The 19915-nt window shown below is 46.9% G+C and overlaps 1 protein-coding gene across 4 annotated transcripts in view; it reads right to left on the minus strand.

Annotated features, from left to right (window-relative positions):
- The window catches only part of DOK4 (docking protein 4), a 55833-nt gene extending 37058 nt beyond the window's left edge, over nt 1-18775 (minus strand). The window contains exon 1 of one of the 4 annotated variants that reach the window (XM_083452963.1): nt 18530-18775. The gene's annotated coding sequence lies outside the window, so the exon portion shown is untranslated. Of the gene's footprint in view, nt 1-18400 lie in introns of all 4 variants that reach the window. The other 3 variants (XM_083452961.1, XM_083452960.1, XM_083452962.1) reach the window with 3 other exon arrangements.
- Nucleotides 18776-19915: the final 1140 nt, after the last annotated feature.

Consider the following 19915-nt stretch of genomic DNA (forward strand, 5'->3'; position numbering starts at 1 on the left):
CTTTGTTTCCGAACCGCTCAACCTACAGCTGAGTCGGCAGCTAAGCCTTAGGCAGGAAATGCACAGGACTCGCCGGCTTGCTGAGTCAGCCTTCCCATTTCATGGACAGGCACATCGCACAGACATGTTAGGATTCCCGTCTGATAAGCAACGGAAACATTGCTGGCCACTCAGAAAGGTGGGGCTCTGAGGTCACACACAAACACACAGAGAGACCACAATGACCACCCTGAATCGCTAAGCCCCAGGATGTCACGCTGGGTGCTGGAATTTTATTGCTGGCTCCAGTACAGACACAGTCCTGGACGCCAAGGATGTGTGGGCAGATCTGTGCAGATTGTGCTTGATGCTGGATTTATTTCCTGGCCTGAGCCCACCCACCCCCAGCTCAGAGCAAGCCGCACTGCTGTTTCTTGTTTGTCCTAACAGTGAACCTACAAGGCAGCGGTGGTTAACCTGGAGCCTTCTAGATGCTGTTGGACTCTGAACTCCCATCAGCCCTGGACAGCAGGGCCAGTGGCTAAGAACTGTAATTCAGCAACATGCAGAGTGGCTCCCTGGCTGATTTGGGTTTGTTTTTTAAGAATGCAAATTTACACCAGGAAGCAGCAAGGACCTTAGGGCTCCACCAGAAGGAGCTGAGATGCCTCCGCTTCCTCTCTAGGGCTGCTGACCTTTTCAAGGATCTGCAAGGGCCTTCTTGCCAATCTCATCTCAGCCATGAAGCAGTCACTGAGTGGCCTTAGGCAAACCACTCCTGAAATATTGCCATTTGCGAGCAGAAGACAGCATAAATGCGAAACAACAAGGTTTATTCTACGGATAACAACCATCTCCGCAGTGGCTGCACTGAATCCCCACCCAGTTTGCACAACTGCTTCATTCCACCCTCCGGGAACCCTTGAAATCACACCTCCTTATTGCAAACGGAAGGGAAAAGCAGGCCACCTTATCCTACTAATTATTTAAAGAACTTTTACCCCACTCTTTAGCCACTTCTACAGTGACTTACAGCTCAATAAAACAAGAAGGTTCCTGTACTCAGGCTTATATTCCAAAGAGACACATCACAGAAGGAAAATGGACTAGGAGGGAGGAGGAAATGTGCAAGCTCAGGCACCAGTTCTGAGTTACAAGTTCATTTAGCAGGATGGAAACAGTTCAAAGAGAAGAGGAAACAAACCCTGCAGGTGTTTCAATTGCATCAATGGACTATTGGCCCTGCACCGTTCCACTGCAACAGCCTGATAAAAATATACCAAGATGGAAGGGGAAAGAAACAGAGAGGATGTTTGCAAAATCATCTGGCAATTCCTCTAGCATCACTTCAAGCAAAGGGCAGGAACTCTCAGCCTTTAGCATGACAAGGGCATGTAACAGAATATACCAAGGGTTCCCCATTGTTTCTGGGGTGCACATTTGGCAAAAGCAGAAACCGCCCTGGGCACCAGCACAAAATAGCGGCTGTGGGGGCCTCCCAAGTCACAAAGACAAAAGCTTGCTCGTGGAATTGAGTAAAACTATCCACAAACTATCCACAAAAAGGCAAAACAGTTTAGACAACCTTCCCCCCCCCCAAAAAAAAAACAAACCAGGCAGCATGCCACCCCCTGAGAAACCAATACTCCCCTCCCCTGCAAACAAACAAGAAAACAGGCAAAATTCACCAGGCTATGTTCAGGCACACTGTTAAAATACATTTAATTGTCTTAATGATAAAACTTACAAATGAGAGCAATGCAACACTTAGCAATGAGGAAAACAAACTTACTGGGAGGTGGGCCTTGTTTTTACATTTCTGGAATAACAATGTAAATGACAATATTTTCTCTTTAATTTATTCATTGTACTATGGAGGGGTTTTTTGCTTGTTTTATTTTGCTATGTTGTTCCATATATCATTTCCTTTCCTTATATTTACTCTCCATCTTTTAAAATATATTTTTATAATTAACAAAACCAACCAAATAATAATAACAACAAGGCAGTACCACTCCTTCCATATGAGAAGAACTTATTGCCTAACCCCTCACCCCCCTGCAGCTCACCAGGCTAGGTCTGTTTCAAAGGGTTTAGGCTTAGAGGGAGGATGGAACAAAAGGGACAAGAACACCACTCTGCTCTTCCATTTCTAGGCAGTCATAACCATAAAGCGTGCTTCTTGTGGGAAGGGAGCTCTTAATGCATGGAAGTGTTTTGCAACGTCCAGATAACATTGTTGGCATCAAAATGCCAGCCTGTATCCCCCACCTGCTTAATCCAGACAAATCCTTTCTGGGGGGAAACAAACAAACACCTGTTGCAAAATTGCCTGCTTGCAACATCTCAGTCTCCTTTGCAAATCCAAGCCCAATCTGGAAGCACCCAAATATTCATAGCCATCTCAGGCCATTAAGAGGGAACACAGTAATGTCAGGCCCTCCTGCCAGCCACATGGGGGTTCCTGTTGCGAGGGCAGGGATTGTGGTTTCCATGCCAGCGCCACCCTATTCCCACTCCACCCTTGTTGACAGCATTCTTTTCCATCTCGGAGGACCCAGGTCCCTAATGTGGAATAGATGAGGGCAAACTCAGCAACAAGTAAAAATAAAATAAAATAGTCCAGTCCTGCTCCCTGGCAGCCTCGTCCCCCTGCCTCTACACCCCCTTCCCCTGTCTGCTTAAAAGCTGAAGAGGAGTAAAAAATGCACTTGTTAAAAGGATCCCTCTTGGGGAGTAAATTTAAACCTTAAGATGGAGTTTCTGATGGGATGAGCTGTCAACAGTGGAACAGAAGACCTTGGAAAGTGGAAGACTGTCTTTCCTTGGAGGTTTTTAAACAGAGGTGGGATGACCACCTGTCAGTGATTCCTGCATTACAGGGGGTTGGACTGGATTAACTTTGGTAGTCCCTTCCAACTCGATGATTCCATGAATTGACTTATTCACTCCTCATTCCATACAAAGAATGGGAAGAAAATTGTTCGGTAGAAAAACCTGCCTGATTCCCTATCTTAGTTTAAAAAACGAACACAGCAATATGTTCTCTTGCACATACAACAAACAAACACCCTCCTCTTATTTAAAAAGGCCTCCCCGCAACCTGGTGGGAGCTGTAGTCCAAAATGTAGGGAAAGGCACTAGGCTGCAGAAGGCCAGTTTACAAAGAGGGGGTCCAGCTAGCACAGTCGTCTTGTGATAAAAATTGATCGCCACGCATAGCCACAGAGATAGGAAATGCCCAGAGACCCACACAGCCTGAAATCCCTGCTAAAAATGGAGAGTGATTAGTGGCCAAGCTTCTCCATGAAAGGAGTCATTCAAATCTCTCCTAGAGAAAGCCTAGTCTGCACTGGAAGAGTGGAAACCCAAACCAGTCTAGAGCAGAAACGGCAGTGTGGAGGGTGGCGGCCTTATTTATCACACTTATATGCCACACCTCCTCCAAGGCTGGCATACACAGCTCTCCCTTGCCCCCATCTACCCCATTTTATCCCCCAGAACAACCTTACAAGGTACATTAGACTGGGCTGGTCCACCCAGGATATTTTGATGCCTGAGGCAAAAGATAAAATGGTATCCAGATGCATTTCGAAGACAGAATCTTAAAACTTACTTCAAACTTGTGGTGACAGGACATGATCCGAGAGTAGCCAGCTAGCTTAGGGGGTGTGAGGTGAAGTAGGCACAGCTTTGACCTCCAGCTGAGGGCATGGCTGTGGTCCATATGTATGGGGAAAGTCATTGAGGCTTTGCCTCCCACCATTTATTTAGTATTATTTATTCGTTGCATTTATATCCTCTCTTTTTCTCCAAGGGGCTCAAAGAGATTTGAACCCGGGTCTCCCATGTCCGTCGGACACTCTAATCACTGCACCTGAGGTGTCTGCCTCACTCTGCATAATGGTTGGTACAGCCTTGAGGTTAGGAGACAGTAACTGGCTCAAGGTCCATTTCATCTCAGTGTGAGGAACTGAACCAACCACACCAGACATTTAAAGTGCTACAATACCACTTTCAACAGTCATGGCTTCCCCCAAAGAATTTTGGGAGAGGTGATTTATTAAGGATGCTGAGAGTTGTGAGGAGACTCCCCTCCCCCTCCCAGGGCTACAATTCCCAAAGTTCTTTTTAAGAGGGATTGGTTGTTATACCACTTTTTAAAAGAAGACAAGGAAATTAAAGCATTTCCACACTTCCCTGAAGGTGATTCTCACTAGCCACTGGCAACCAAATGAGGGGCTCCTTATAAACAGGCAATAACTCTTTATAGAAATAAAACAAACAGCACAGATTAATTTAACAAAAGAAGAGGAGGAGAAGAATTAGAGGGAGAGTTTGTCTGGTGTCAGGAGTGAAGTTGCAGGCACCGCAGGTGTCCCTGACAGTCACACAGCAAGACTGCACACCTATTTGACAAGAGCACCAAGAACATTAGCAGAGGGGAGGATGGGAGTTTGCTCCTGGCTCTGATTTGTTAGCAAAATTCTCTGCCAATGGAGGGGGGGGGGGTGGAGAAATGGAAGAGAAGAATTTCGTTATACTCCTGCAACCAGACAAGGTTGATGTAGGCTCCTAGCTCCTTATTTGCTGCCCCTCGTTCAAAACTCAAAAGATGCAAATACAGCCTGACTTATAATGAGAATCAGTGTGGTGTAGAGGTTAGAGTGACAGATTAGGATCTGGGAGACCAGGGTTCAAATCCCCACTTGGCCATGGAGCTCCCTGGGTGACCCTGGGCCAGTCGCTGCCTCTCAGCCTCACCTACCTCACAAGGTTGTTGTGGGGATTGAATAGGAGGGGGAGAACCATGTACAGATAGATAGATAGATAGATAGATAGATAGATAGATAGATAGATGATAGATAGATAGATAGATGATAGATAGATATAGATGATAGATAGATAGATAGATAGATATAGATAGATAGATATAGATAGATAGATAGATAGATAGATAGATAGATTAGATATAGATATAGATATAGATATAGATATAGATATAGATATAGATATAGATATAGATATAGATATAGATAGATAGATGATAGATAGATAGTTTGCCAGCCCAAAATATATTTGGACCCAAATCATAGGTCAAGAGACCACTTCCATCGGTTCCTGCAATAACACCCCAAACCCTAATTGTGCAGGTCTGGGTGCAGCTCTCTGGCGCAGAGCAACATCCTGCTCCTTAATTCCAACCGTGTACATAGGAGCTGGAACCCAGCAGGTACTACACAGAAGCAGCTGGGTGTCTACACCAAAGGGGCAGTAGCAGCACAGAGATGGCAGGGTGTGAGAAATGCGGAGCAGGGACAGCGTGATCGTGGAGGTACAGGCAAGGCGAAAAGGGAAGAGATGGCAGAGAGGAACAAGAAGGTCCCAATGCCCACTTCTCTGAAAGCAGCCTGAGCCCTGCATGCCAGCAAACCACAGCTTCAGCCATAACCAAAAGCTCTGAGAAATCAGATGAAAACCACAGTGGACTTTTAGGACTCTGTGGCAGAACTTCTTAAGTTCTGCTGGAACCTAACAGCGAAAGATTTCTTCAGCTCTGTCCGGGCTGGACTCTAAAGAAATCTGACGCCAAGATGACTCCTATGCTAGTTGTTGCTGGCGCCTAGAACTTAATTTTTCCCAGCATCCAGGTTGTTCTCTTTTAAAAGTGGCAATCAATTTGGGTAGCTATGGGGTGGGACCCAGGAAGATATATAAAATGTGGGGGGCTCTTGTCAAGCGGAAAGGGGTGCTCTTCCATCACTCTCATCCAGTTTTCCCCCAAACCAGTGCCATTCCAGATTTTTCAGACTACAACTCCCATCAGCCTTGCCAGTGCAAAGGCTACTCCAGCTCTCTTTCCAGTCAATCCCCACTGACTGGAATCCCTCAGGCTCCCGTGGAATGGTTCATATTTGTGCAATGACTTTTCCTGCCTGGTTTCTGCAAGTATGCACACAGCAATGTTAATGTCATAATGTGTTTTCTCCTTCCAGCATTTCTCTGGGTGGTCTCGTGAGCTGGATCCTAGACTCATTAAATCACGCTTAGCAGAACCATATGCATAGAAAGTGGAGTGCAAGCACATGTCAGAATCAGCCCTTCACCCATTCATTGATCCACCATAATGGTCACCAGGTTATCTGAAAGACTGCCTGTCACTATACAGTACAGTGGTATCTTGGGTTACATAGACTTCAGGTTACATATGCTTCAGGTTACACACTCCGCTAACCCAGAAATAGTGCTTCAGGTTAAGAACTTTGCTTCAGGATAAGAACAGAAATTGGGATCCGGCGACACGGCGGCAGCTGGAGGCCCCATTAGCTAAAGTGGTGCTTCAGGTTAAGAACAGTTTCAGGTTAAGAACAGACCTCCAGAACGAATTAAGTACGTAACCCGAGGTACCACTGTATACCTGTAAGATCACTTGGATCATGTGGGGAAACTTTACTCATTACAGAGCCAGTGTGGTGTAGTGGTTAAAGTGTCAGACTGGGACGTTGGAGAGATACGGGTTCAAATCCCCACTTGGCCACTAAGTAGGTGTGATCTTGGGACCAGTTACTGTCTCTCAGCCTAACCTACCTCACAGGGTTGTTGTGGGGATTAAATGGGGGGGGGACCATGTATGCCACCTTAAGCCCTTTGGGATATAAATGCAATCAATTGATAAAATAAAATAAAATATTCATAGCACAACATCCTACAAATTATCACAGGGCAATGCCTCAAAAAGGAGCATTTTCTGACACTGGCCTCCCCCAAACCAACTTGCACTGATCCAAAAGTGAGCAGGAAAGCAATGAGGTCAGAGCTCCAGATTTCATTGTTTGGCTCCAGAGAGGAGGAACGCTGGAAAGGCATCTCTTGCAAGAGCCACCGGCAGCCGTCCAAAACAGCAGTGTCTAGTAGTGAGCAGCCAGGGCCCCACACAGCGCTCGGGAAACTAAGGACACTTGTGGTTGGAAACTCGCCCTCTAAAGAAAAAAAACGGGATTTGCCTTGCCAGATGGAATGCCTGCAGAGAGCCAAATCACCAGGCCCAGAAACGAAAAGTCGTCCAGGCATTGGAGGGGCTGTGGGGGAGGCGTGAGGAGCCTTATTCAGCCAGAACATCCCTAGTTGGAAGATTCAGGACAGAGAAAAGGAAGGCCTTTGTCACACGCACATACACAAACACACACACACACACACACACACACAATGGAATCTGCTGCGGCCAACTTTGACAGCTGTAAAGAGGGATTAGACAATTTCAGAGAGCATAAGACTATATCAGTGACTGGACAGAGTTGTGATGGGTGTGTGTTACTTCCCCTGTCGGAGGCAGTATGTCCGGTTACTGGGAATCACATCAGAAGGGGACTGTTGCACTCAGGTCCTGCTCGTGGGCTTCCCAGTGGGAGTTGTTGCTGAGATTGTTATTATTTATTCATTTATTACCCTCCGCCCTTCAACCTAAGATCCCAGGGCAGGTTACAGCATCAAAAACCAATCTAAGCAATTTACTAATCTAAACTACCATAAAAACAAGGTGGGTCCTAAAAACACACACCTCAAGTGTCAAAAGGTGCATCTGTAAAGAGGCACATCTTCAGCATTCTCTGAAAGCTGTACAATGAAGGCCTCTGTGGGGAGTTCCTCAGTTTTAGGGACCACCACAGAGAAGGCCCTCTCCCCTGGACCACTGCCCCCACAAGCCTCCCAGGGCAGAGGAACTACCAAGAGCGTCCCATCTGCCAATCTCAGCCCCTGAGAGGGCCTGTAGGGAAAGAGGTGGTCTTTCAGTTATTTGGGGCCTTAGTCCTTTAACACCAACACCATGTTGGGCCACTGTGAGAACAAGATGCTGGACAGGCTGGGACGTCAGCCTGAGCCAACAGCCAGGATCTTCTTCCTTTCCGTTTATATCTCACTCCTACGGGGCCACAGGCAAGATACCCCCCCCTCCGTCAGTCAGAAGCAGGATACTAATAAGACAAAACTGTCTTACAGGGTTGTTGGGATTCACAGACACAGGATACGGGAAGCCCTTTGAACTCTCCAAGCAAACAGAAACTGAGCAGAAAAAGCAAACCCTTCCTTGTGCATCTGGATTTTGGAGGGGATGTTTGCTGTGATCTTTCACAGGCAACTCCGCAGGAGGTACTAGAGGAGGGGGTCCCATGGACTCCTGCTTTGGGGGCATTGTAGGGAATTAAAAAGGCAGTGGCTCACAAACTGATGTGCCTGCTTTGGGGAAGCCCAAGGCATGCACACTGGTGGGCCCTCCTGTGCTTCTGGAGCAATGGCAGCCACCCAAGGGTGCTGCATGAAAATGAAAGGCCCGAGACAAAGGCTTGAACATGAATATCAAGTGCAGCAACTAGAAAGAGGTCGAAAGGCAGACTCCCAGTAGTTTGACCAAGCACAGCCAATCCAGAGGGCTGAAACTACCTGCCAATCACAGGGGATGATGTGTGCCTTTTAATATCAAACTTCAGGGCTGAGTGCAGACAGAACTGTAGCCAAAATAGGGCTACTGAGAACCAAGAGGGAGGTATCAACATGCTCTGGGGATGCCCCAAGATTTGCATGCATGAAATAACATTTAAAATAACCCTTCAGGAAACAAACCTAAAGAGGCCATAAAACAGGCCAGTGAGGATACTGTATGCTCAGAGGAAACAGAGGATACTGTATGTTCAGAGGAAACTGAGTGGCAGCTAGGGGTGGGGAACTGAAAGCTGGGTGGGTGGGTGGGATAATGTAATGGAGCGTCTTGGAAAAGGGCACAGCTGGCTTGCTGGCAGAAGACTGAAAACACTGAAGAAGGTTGGACTAGATGGCTCTTGAGGTCCCTCCCAACTCCACAATTCTGTGAATCTATAAGAACTCAAGTCTCTCCCGAGTAGATTACTAGATCAAATCCCAGCCTCAGAAGCACGAAGCTTCCCCTCGCAAATCCCAGAGACTCCAGCCAAGGGCTCCCTTGGAGAAACCCGCTGCCTCTCCGTTCCAGCAGATGACCTTGAATTGATGCATTCTGAGAAGAAACTCAGGCTCACTCCACCCTGCTGCTTCACCCTCCCCACGCTGCTCTGATCTTCTCTGAACCAAAGTCTCTTTAGGAGTCAGAGAGCAATTCCACACACCCTGCCTGAAAACAATCACCTCTCCGCCCCCTTGTGTGATTTTCTATGCCGCCTCCATCAACACACCAAAGGCGTCAGCCCAGCTGGAGCCTCTTTTTGTACAATGAGTTGCAGAGTCTCCAAGTTAAATAATTCATGCGGCGATAATCGTACAAAAACTAACAGATTCACTCCAAAGCCAAACACTCCTCTCTTTGCCTGCAGACTCCAGGACAAAATACACAGACACAACACACACACACACACAAACACACACACACAAATATCAGGCCTCCCTCTAAGCCTGCATCCAGAGATGTCTGTCCTAGGTTGACCTCAGGGTCATGGCGGGGATTCTCGGGTCTCCCTTAAAACTACATCTCCCGCAAGGGGTTGGTTTGGTGCAAAAATCCAGCTTTGGAACATGTTTTCTGTACAGTTCTGTAATCTGATGCGGAAACAGTGCAAAATTAATCAGGAAGGTCTCTTGAAAGGAACAGGAGTTATACAAAGTGTTAGGTGTACCTTCTAAGGGTCACCTTCTCCTCGGGCTAGACCAAGATTTATTTATATAATCTATATCTATGTATTATATGCTCTGCTTCTCCAGCCGAAGGAACCATTGTGCTCCCACTTCCATGTCTTATCATATGCTGAACAGGCATAACAATGGTCTATTAAATAAATAATCTAGAATACCATTTTCTTTTTTATTTCAGGACTTTACATTAACTTCACACTATTGTGCTCCATGTTAGCTAAAACTACCTGCTCCTCGATTCTTAGGCTGCTTTGCTTATATATAAATTGGAAACTCAGGTCACTTACAAGTGCATGTAAGACATAAACCCTGTCGGATCAGACACATGGCTGGCAGTCATGTAATAGTAAACCAAGCTATGGTTTACAGGGGCAGCCCGAGATGTTTGCCAATAGACAACCACCTCACCACACCTCATGGGTAGACTAGCCCTCATGGGTAGACTAGCATGAATGTGCTGAGCATGAAAGTTCTTGAGGAGGCGACTGCGGCTGCTTTGCTCCTGCCCCTTAGTGCTTCCGCTGCACTAAGGTGAGCTAAATCCATGGTTTGGCTAAGCATGCCTTCTGAACTCGGCTTGTGGTTTGTCTGCCTACAGTCAAAACTGTTGAGCTGTAACCGAGGTTTGTTCTTGAGTTTACACCTCATGGTGTTTGTCTGGAGGAAACAAACCATGAACCTGGGTTCAAGTGACACACTAAGCTAAACCATAGCTCTGAGCAGCAGCAGGGCAGGGGGGGGGCGCACAGTGGTTGCAATCTCTTTTCCATGGACCCTCATTTTCTTGCATTTGGAAACCACCTCCAAAATGTCCTCCTGGCCTAGCATCCTGCTACTAGTGTCCAACCAGTGCTCTGTGCAATCCCTCCTGCTGTTTACCTGCACACCACACAAACACACCCTGCGCAGCAGTCTTTGATCTTTGAGTTCATCATCACTAGTAGCTACTGATAGCCCCATCCTCCATAAATATGTCCATTCAGGTGGGCCACCAGCTGAAGCTGATGGAAGGCACTCAGCACCACCAAGACCACCTAAGCCTCAAGTGACAGCAAAGGATGCAGGAGTTTCCCCAAGCTATGTATCCACTCCTTCTGAGGAAGTGTAGCCCCATCAAAAGCAGGCAACCTCCCAGCCATCCGGTCTAGGGAACCGCCCACTAACAGTGTCTCGGTCTTATCTGGATTGAGATTCAGTTTATTGGCTCTTATCCAGTCCATTACTGAGGCAAGAAAACAAACTCCAAAACTCTGGGTGACCCCACTCAGTGGTTTCTTGTAGATGTTAAACAGCATGGGGGATAAAAAACGAACCCCGAGGAACCACCCCCCTGGCTCAGCCAGTTGTTCCCTCCCTGCTAGTGTTTACCAGCCAAGAGGACCAGCAGTCCAGAGCGCAGGCATTAATCTCAACAACTATCACTTATGTTTGTGGCAATAAGCCATGTGATTAAAAAAGGTACCCAGAAGTTGAAGCAGCATCTCTCTTGCTCCAAGAAAGGTGCCTAGATGAGGCCAAAGCACCAGGAAATTTGATGCTCCGGGACAGCACCCAGTATACCTCTACAAATGGACAGGTTTATAAACAACAAACTGAAAAACAACAAAACAATTTCATGGTGGTGTATAATGAACTCATGAGAGCATCATAAAATTATAAAACCACAATAGACAGAACAAAAGGACCAACAGTGAATCAAATTAATTCCCTGAAAATGCTTGGTAAAATGTTTTCAGCAGTCCAGGAAATATCACAAGTGTAGGTGCCCACCTGATTTCAACTGGGACCATGGTGTAGAGTGGTGGTGCCGCTAGGCTAACAATGTTACAGTCATACCTCTTGTTACGTTCGGTTCAGGTTACGTCTTTTCAGGTTGCGTCCTGCGGCGACCCGGAAGTACCGGAAAGGGTTACTTCTGGGTTTCGCCACTCGCGCATGCACAGACGTTAAAAATGATGTCACACACATGCGCAGAAGCAGCGAATCACGACCTGCGCGCACACAGACGCGGGTTGCGTTCTGCTCATGTTGCGAACGGAGCTCCAGAATGGATCCCGTATGCAACCAGAAGTACCACTGTAGTTTGTGTATATTAAATATATATTTTGCCCGCAACTGTTCTATCAGCTCTTAACATAAGAACACAAAAAGAGGCTGCTGGATTAGGCCAGAGGTCCATCTAGTTGAGCATCCTGGTCTCACATTGGTGACCCAGAGGCCTGCAGGAAACCAGCAAGCAGGACCTGAACACAAATGCACAATTCCTTCCTGCAGTTTCTAGCAACTAGTACTCAGAAGCTGCTTCCAGTTGTGGAGGCAGAGCATAGCCATCATAGCTAGTAGCCAATGACAGCAGTCTCCTCCATGAATTTGTCAACCCTCTTTTAAAGCCACTGCAGTTGGTGGCCATCACCCCCTCCTGTGTGAGGGAGTACCGTAGTTTAACTATGTGCTCTTGATGCCCAGCAACCAACCCATCCCTTCAGACACTGCCCAGGTGGTCCCCCACAGGCCACAGTGCCCTTCTCAAACCCAACAAGCAGAGGCTACAGCTACAACACTGCCTATCCTGGGAAAGATCCCTGTCCGAAGGGCTCTTTCCCCCTTGCGTGCCATCGCACGATGGTCTCACAGCCAGTTGGCAAAAACATATCCCAGGGAGAATGCTCTGAGGGCACATGAAGCACTTCTCCAGCCAAAGATAAGCAGGACTGGCTCTGCATATGCTCTGCTCTGGCTCAGGCAAGCGGCTTCCCTTGGAGAAAGGGGAGAGTGTCACAGCCACAAATACCGTAACTATGTCATAGTTATTGGAGCCTTGAAATTAGGTACGTCTGTTTTCCAAGACTCTCACATTATTACAAAAAAAAACCAAAACCCACCCAAAAACAAAGCACTGGGCATTTGTACATCTTTCCCTGAAACAGGGGCACATTGAATGCCCCCTACCAATGATAAAGCTAGTTTTGCACCACTCAGAAATTTGGTACAAAACTAGTCCACGGCATTGTAATTATGAGGATGTACCTACATGACACATAAATGCAGGAGTAACAAAAGCCTGATAGCTGGTGATTTGGGGTGGAAGATATTGGGGGGCATGGCTTAAACCTATTATTATTATTATTATTATTATTAATTACTTGCCCTCCACTCTAAGCTCCCCAGGACGGGTTACAACAATTAAAACACAATGTTATTCACATTCCTTTGATTTTAAAGTCTGAACCAAAAAGGTTAGAAATCACAAGATTTATCACTCTGCCCTTTGGACCAACATGTCTAGAGGGTGCCTTACATGTTTAACTGTGCAATAAAATGCAGATGAGCCGGGGTGGAAGTGGGGTAAAAACCAGCCCCAAATATTCTACTAGGAGCAGGAGGGTGTGATGCCTTTGACTTCACCTGAGCTTCCTCTTCACCTGTAGCTAAAAGCAGCCACAGGCCTCTTTGTTTGTGTGTACACACACATTCTTACATTGTTTTCAGAACAAGCACTCTCGCAGAGACGCCCTGCGGGGTTAACAAATAACTCTGTAAGACAAAGCAAAGAAGGAGGAGGTTATCTTATCTGCTCCCCACCAGCAGCTCTGCTATCTCTGCCGGAGGGCAGCACATTCCTCTTCCTTACTCCCCTGCGATGTTATCTTTGGGATAGTAAAAGCCAGCAGATCTCCTGTTCCCTTTCCCAGAGCAGCTCTGTCAATCTTATCTGAGCTACCACCGCACACCCACTTCGTTGTCTCCCAGATGCAAAGCCCCAGCCTGCCATGCCAGTGGGATCTTATCCGTGTTTTGGGGGTGAAAAATAGACAGCCGTATGACTCCGGAAGGCCCCCCCCCCCACCAGACTCCATCTCTCCAGAACGATCCTTAGATAGAATGAACAGCTCCCAAAGTGGAAAGGAATTTAATCTATGTCCTTCTAGGGCTTGCTTTGAAACAAGGATCTTTTTTCCTCTCTCTCTCTCTCTCTCTCTCTCTCTCTCTCTCACACACACACACACACACACACACACCCGCCCCCAAACACACTGTAGATGGAAAGAATCAAGACTGAAGGAAACACAGAAGCCTGCAATTTTGATAGCAGCCCTTTAAGGACAATCACATTTCCCCCCTCTTCTAGACACATGGATTCTGTAAAATCGGCAAATATACTCAATTTCTATAAGTCGTGCAAGTCAAAGAATTCAGCTTTTCGTTAACACAGATTCTGGGGTGCCCTGGGGCAATATGGGTGCCCATTGGCTTATTTTTCGGCTGATATGGGATGCTTCACAGATCCACTGTTTGTTCTAAAAACCAATATACACTGACTTTCCATTATTTGTCTTGAAGGTGCCTTAAAATATACTTATTTAGTTACATTTATATCCGGCCTTTCTTCCATCAGGGAACCCAAGGCATTCCCAGGCACTGACCAGACCCAGACCTGTTGCCTCCTGTTGGTACACCATGGTACCAACAACAAGGCAAAAAAGATTTAACACACAATTAAAGCCACTAAAATCAAACAAACGCAAAACAGAGAACAATAAAACATTGGCCTGATCCAGAGCAAAATGCAAGGCAGCAGGAGCCACTGATTTCCTGGCTTGCTTTGCCGAGGACGCAACAATTAGTGACAATTAACATGTCTATAGCACAAGTCTAATCAATTTCATCTGCCAAGCCTTTCCCCAAGGAACCTTCCTCAGGAAGGGAAGTTCAGTGAAGCAGCCGGGGATCCCCAAGCAGAACTTTTCTCAGCATTTTCTCAAACCTACAGCTCTTGCCGATCTTGGGGAAGCAAGACTGGTGGTGGTGGTAAGACGTAACATTGAATAGCGGTTCTTAAAACTGGCAGGCCAGCCTTCTCCAACCTCATGCCCTCCTGATGTTTTGAACTGCAGCACCCAACAAGCCCAGCCAGCAGGGCCAACAGAGTCAGGAAGAAACCTAAGAAGAGCCTGTTGGATCAGGCTAATGGCCCATCAGGTCCGGCATCCTGCTCTCACAGTGGCCAACCAGATGGCTCAACTAGAAGCCCACAAGCAGGATTTGAGCACAAGAGCCCTCCCCACCCCCTGTCACTGTGGTTTGCAGCATTGCTGCTTCTGATTGTGAAGGCAGAGCATATCCATCATGGCTAAGGTAAAGGTAAAGGAACCCCTGACCTTAAGGTCCAGTCGTGGACGACTCTGGGATTGCGTGCTCATCTTGCTTTGCTAGCCGATGGAGCTGATGTTTGCCTGCAGACAGTTTTTCCGGGTCATGTGGCCACCATGACTAAGCCGCTTCTGGCGAACTAGAGCAGCGCACAGAAACGCCACTTACCTTTCCACTGGAGTGGTACCTATTTATCTACTTGCACTTTGATGTGCATTCAAACTGCTAGGTTAGCAGAAGCAGGGACCAAACAACGGGAGCTCACCCCGTTGTGGGATTCGAACCGCCAACCTTCTGATCGGCAAGCCCTAGGCTCAGTGGTTTAGACCACAGCGCCACCCGCGTCCATCATGGCTAGTAGCCATCAATAGCCCTCTTCTCCATGAATCTCCATGAACCTTTCCAATCCTCCTTTAAAGCCATCCAAGTTAGTGGCCATCAGTACCTCCTGCAGGAGTGAGCTCGATAGTTTAACTATGCATTGCATGAAGAAAGACTGCCTTTTATTGGTCCTGAATCTTCTTCCAACATAGGAGTTGCCCTCCAAAGCATGTGAAGAGCCCCGGGGGGGGGGGTAAATGTTGTCAGGGATTTTTTAGTTGTGATTGCTGCTTTGAAGAGGGTTGGACTAGATGTGTCCCTTCCGACTCTACAATTCTATGATTCAGCGATTCTAACTTTTACTCAGAGTAGACAACCCAACATGAATAGACCTATGTTAGCCATCTCCATTAATTGCAGTGGGTCTATTCTGAGTATGACTAACTCTGGATACAACCCAATAAATAAAATTGATTTAAGCAAAAGCAGAACTTCCAGTTCTCACTACTCAGAGGGCCTACTACTGTACTATTGTTTTCAGATTATAGTTTAATTTTCTGGAAGCAGTTCAAGAAAATTCCCAGGGACCAGTGCTTTTGCATATACAATACAGTGGTACCTCGGGTTATATACACTTACATACGCTTCAGATTACAGACTCTGCTAACCCAGAAATAGTACCTTGGGTTAAGAACTTTGCTTCGGGATGAGAACAGAAATCGTGCGGTGGTGGCACGGCAGCAGCAGGAGGCCCCATTAGCTAAAGTGGTACCTCAGGTTAAGAACAGTTTCAGGTTAAGAACGGACCTCCGGAACAAATTAAGTTCTTAACCCGAGGTACCACTGTAGGAGACACCATCCACTATATGCTATAATGTAAGCTGTATACACCACCCTGGCAAAAATATTTAGAGATCTTTTTAGCGGTGGTTGCTACCCACAGTGATAGTGATAAGATTAAATATCTGTTGTCCGCTTCTGACAGGTAATGTCTAATACATCTAAATTTGCAGTGAAAGCTGCTCAGACAAAGGCCATGTGGCCTCCTTTGTGATATAAGACCCCCTCAAAAAAAGTATGTTTTATTTATTGTATAGGTCATGTTTTTATGTTTATGTATGATTTATATGTATCATTTATGTTCCTGTGTTTCTGTTTGGCTGCAGCCTGTATTTGCTTACCTTACTAATAAATCTGAATGTGACTGCAACTATACTGAAAAAATAAAGGACACCTATACAGTAGAAGTGTTCATTGAGCAATCGGTGCTCCTCATGCAAGCAAGATTTTTGCATGATGTCGTTGGCATTAAAATGTCAGTCCATATTTCTTTCTCTCTTTCATTCAGATTTACAATTTTCAGGAAAAAAGAGCACCTTTTTTTTTTAAGGCTGACAATGTCCCGTTTCCAAATTAAGCCCCCATCTAGAAACACTCAAAGCAAAGCAAAATCCTACCACTCCTGTTTTCTCCCTCACTGCCAACAAATAAGCCAAATGTGCTCTGCTGTGTTAGGCCGCAGGGACACGACCAATAAGCCTGCCTGTGTCATGAGATATTCTGCTGAAGCTCTTCTCCAATCGCCTTTCTTATTAGCAGTGTCCTTTGCTTTTCCAACCTGCCTGCCACCTATATTATTATATTTTAAGTACCAAGTTAGTACCGTCTTCTCAGACATTTTAATATGTGTAATGGCTTTGTCTGTTGTATATTTTAACTGTAGTCTCACATTACATTGCTCATGCTATGGTTTTATTGCATATTTTATTGTGTTGCTCACCGCCCTGGAATCTATTGGACAAAGGGCAATATAAAAATATTTTAAATAAATAATGAGAAGTTGCAGCAGCGCTGATCTGCCTTGTCTACTGCCCATACTAAGCCTCTGGGAAAATGGATACTTGGCTGTTCATCTGCCCACCTTGAAAACATATTTATTCCATACTGAAAAGAAAACACTATGTTGTTTAGCATTATTTCTTAACTCCTGTTCATTTATTGTTACTTGATCCCTTTGGGGATCTACGTTGTGTCCCTAGTTCAGCAAAGTGGCCTATTTCACCCCTCTGCAACAAGGAAAGACAGTACAGTGGTACCTCGGGTTAAGTACTTAATTTGTTCCGGAGGTCTGTTCTTAACCTGAAACTGTTCTTAACCTGAAGCACCACTTTAGCTAAAGGGGCCTCCTGCTGCTGCCGTGCCGCCAGAGCAAGATTTCTGTTCTCATCCTGAAGCAAAGTTCTTAACCTGAAGCACTATTTCTGGGTTAGCGGAGTCTGTAACCTGAAGCGTATGTAACCCGAGGTACCACTGTATGTACCTCTGTAGACCTGTAAAATCACTTAGATCATCTGGGGAAAGTTCACTCATAGAACCGCACCCTACAAATTATCACACCAATGACTCAAAAACAGCCTTTTATGCCATTGCCCCTTCCCACTTCCATACATTACTGTTGGTGTTGTTATTATTGTTATTACCTGCCCTTCACCCTAAGGTCCCAGGGCAGGTTACAACACAATTCCAAAAACAGTTTAAAACAACAATCACAAAAATAAAGTGGGTCCTAACAATACATATTTCAAGTGTCAAAACTCTACACCTCAAATGGCTTCAGACAGCTTGTAAAAATAATTTTTTGCCCAGCCTTCTCCAAACCCATAAACTAATCCTGAATTCTTATTTCCCCCAGCTGTTTTTTTATCATACTGCGTTGGTTTTTTAAAAAGAACTCTATATTGTTTTTATGTTGCATTCTGTACACCACTTACAAGGTTTCAAAAAAATATCAAGCAGTTTAGAAATGCTTTAAATAAACGAAATAAGAAACAAACAATGCTACTAAAGTTGCCAGGATACCCATTTCACAAATGATAGGACTCGGAAAGTGACATTGTCTACGCGGGGGGCGGGAACCATGCCGGGTATTCATGGCACTGCCTGGCCCACCTCACAGGGCTGTTCTGAAGCTAGACTGTCGCTCCGATCTCCTTGGAGGAATCAAGGGTTACAGAAGATAGAAAAACAAGGCATGGAGAGGTGGGGTGCATGTTATGTTTTGCGGCTGGGGGTGACCAGTTTTTTATAGTCATGTCAAAACACACACAGAGCGCAACGGCACGGAGGATTTCTGAGAATTACGCGCATCCATGCGCGCGGTTTCCAGGAAGAGGGGCTCTCCTGCCAGCCCTTCGGGGATCACCGATCCCTCCGATCGCTTGCAGCTGAGCTAGAAGGTCCCGGATCCGGGCTGCGAGGGCGGGATGCACCTCCCGAGAAAACAGCACCCCACCTTTCCGTGAAGACTCCGAGGAGCATCCTTTGGAGAGGGGGCAAGACGGCGACGGGGAGGAGACCCCGGGCCCCCTCCTCACCTTTCCTTGCGGGGAAAAAGGCTGGCCAGCCGCAGCTCCGCGCTTACCTGCGCCCCTGCTCCGGGAGTGCGTCCCCGCAGTGGTGCGCCCTGGCGTCGGAGCGCGCAGTCGGGGCGCCTTTCCTCCTCCCGCGCTGCGTGGCAAGCCCGGCCTGGCTCAGGGGCGCGGGCAGCGGCCGAGCCCGGCGCCAGCTCGTGCGCTCGCTGCTGCTTCTGGGGCTCCGCCGCCTGCAGCCGCCGCCGCCGCCTCGCCCGGCTCCGCAGCTCGCCTCTAATCTGTCCCAGACACGTCGAGACTCAGCCCCGGAGGAGAAGGGAGGGCCCCTCGCCTGGCCTCGCCGCGCCTCCTGTGCTCTCCAAAGCCTGCGCCAAAGGAGAGGAAAGGAGGAAGGGGGGCGCTTGCCCTGGGCACCCACAGCGGGGAAGGGGGTGTCCAGCCGAGCTCGGGCAGGATTCTCTGAACAGGGAGCAGTCCGGGGGCATCAGGGAGGGGGTTGGCAGGGGCATCGCGGGAAGGGCCTCTTGCACCGTCCCACGAGGCTTTGCAACGCTGCACGGGCTGCGCAGCTTGCAGAAATTGGTCCAGGGTCCGGTCTTTTTAGGCCCTGAATCTCTTGGCCTTATTAACCACGGGGAGGACTTCAGTGGCAAAGCGCCCGCTAAACGTTTCTCTGCTTCGTCTCCCCACCCACCTTCCAACTGTTGTGCCGTGTGCTACAACCGCTCTCGCCTTCCTGGTATGTTAGGGCAAAAGAATAATAATTTAAAAAATCGGTTTGGCAATCAAGATATGGGAGGGATAAGCTCTGATCATGTGCAGCTTCACATTTTAAACTCAGTGAAATCATCACGGTTGGGAGAGTTGGCGTTGAATTTGCTTCTACCACCATGTAAGCACATGCATTTGGGAATCAGCACTGTTTTGCTTCATGCATACATTTGTTTATGAACCCCTTCCTTTGAAGCATCTGAAAACGATTTCACAATAAAAAATAAGGACAATACGAGCACCCACAAGGCAACATACCATATTTTGAAGAGCAAAAAAGAGGACACTATGGTGGCTATTCAAAGCAAATAAATGCAATTTGTCTCAAACGTTACCCCTGAAAAAGAGGATGTGTCCCGGAAAAGGAGGACACATCACAACCCTACCTGCTTATCAGTAAGGACATACCTGCTTGGCCTCCCTCTATCTACTAGAAAACTTATCTTGAAAAGAAGGTGGAAGAAGATGCTGTGTCAGCACCAGCCCCTGTAGACCTCCAGCTTGGTCCAGGGTTGGTTAAATACCTGGATATTTTATCTGCTTTAAGATATTTTGCTTAATCGGGTATTTGAGCTGTGGAGTTCTGACTTTGTTAATCCCCTCCCCACACACCTTGATTCACCAGGGTTTACCACCTGAGACACATCAAAATCTAGCAGGCTGTG

This window comes from Podarcis tiliguerta (assembly GCF_965153285.1).
Source record: "Podarcis tiliguerta genome assembly, chromosome: 8".
Classification (NCBI taxonomy): Eukaryota; Metazoa; Chordata; class Lepidosauria; order Squamata; family Lacertidae; genus Podarcis; species Podarcis tiliguerta.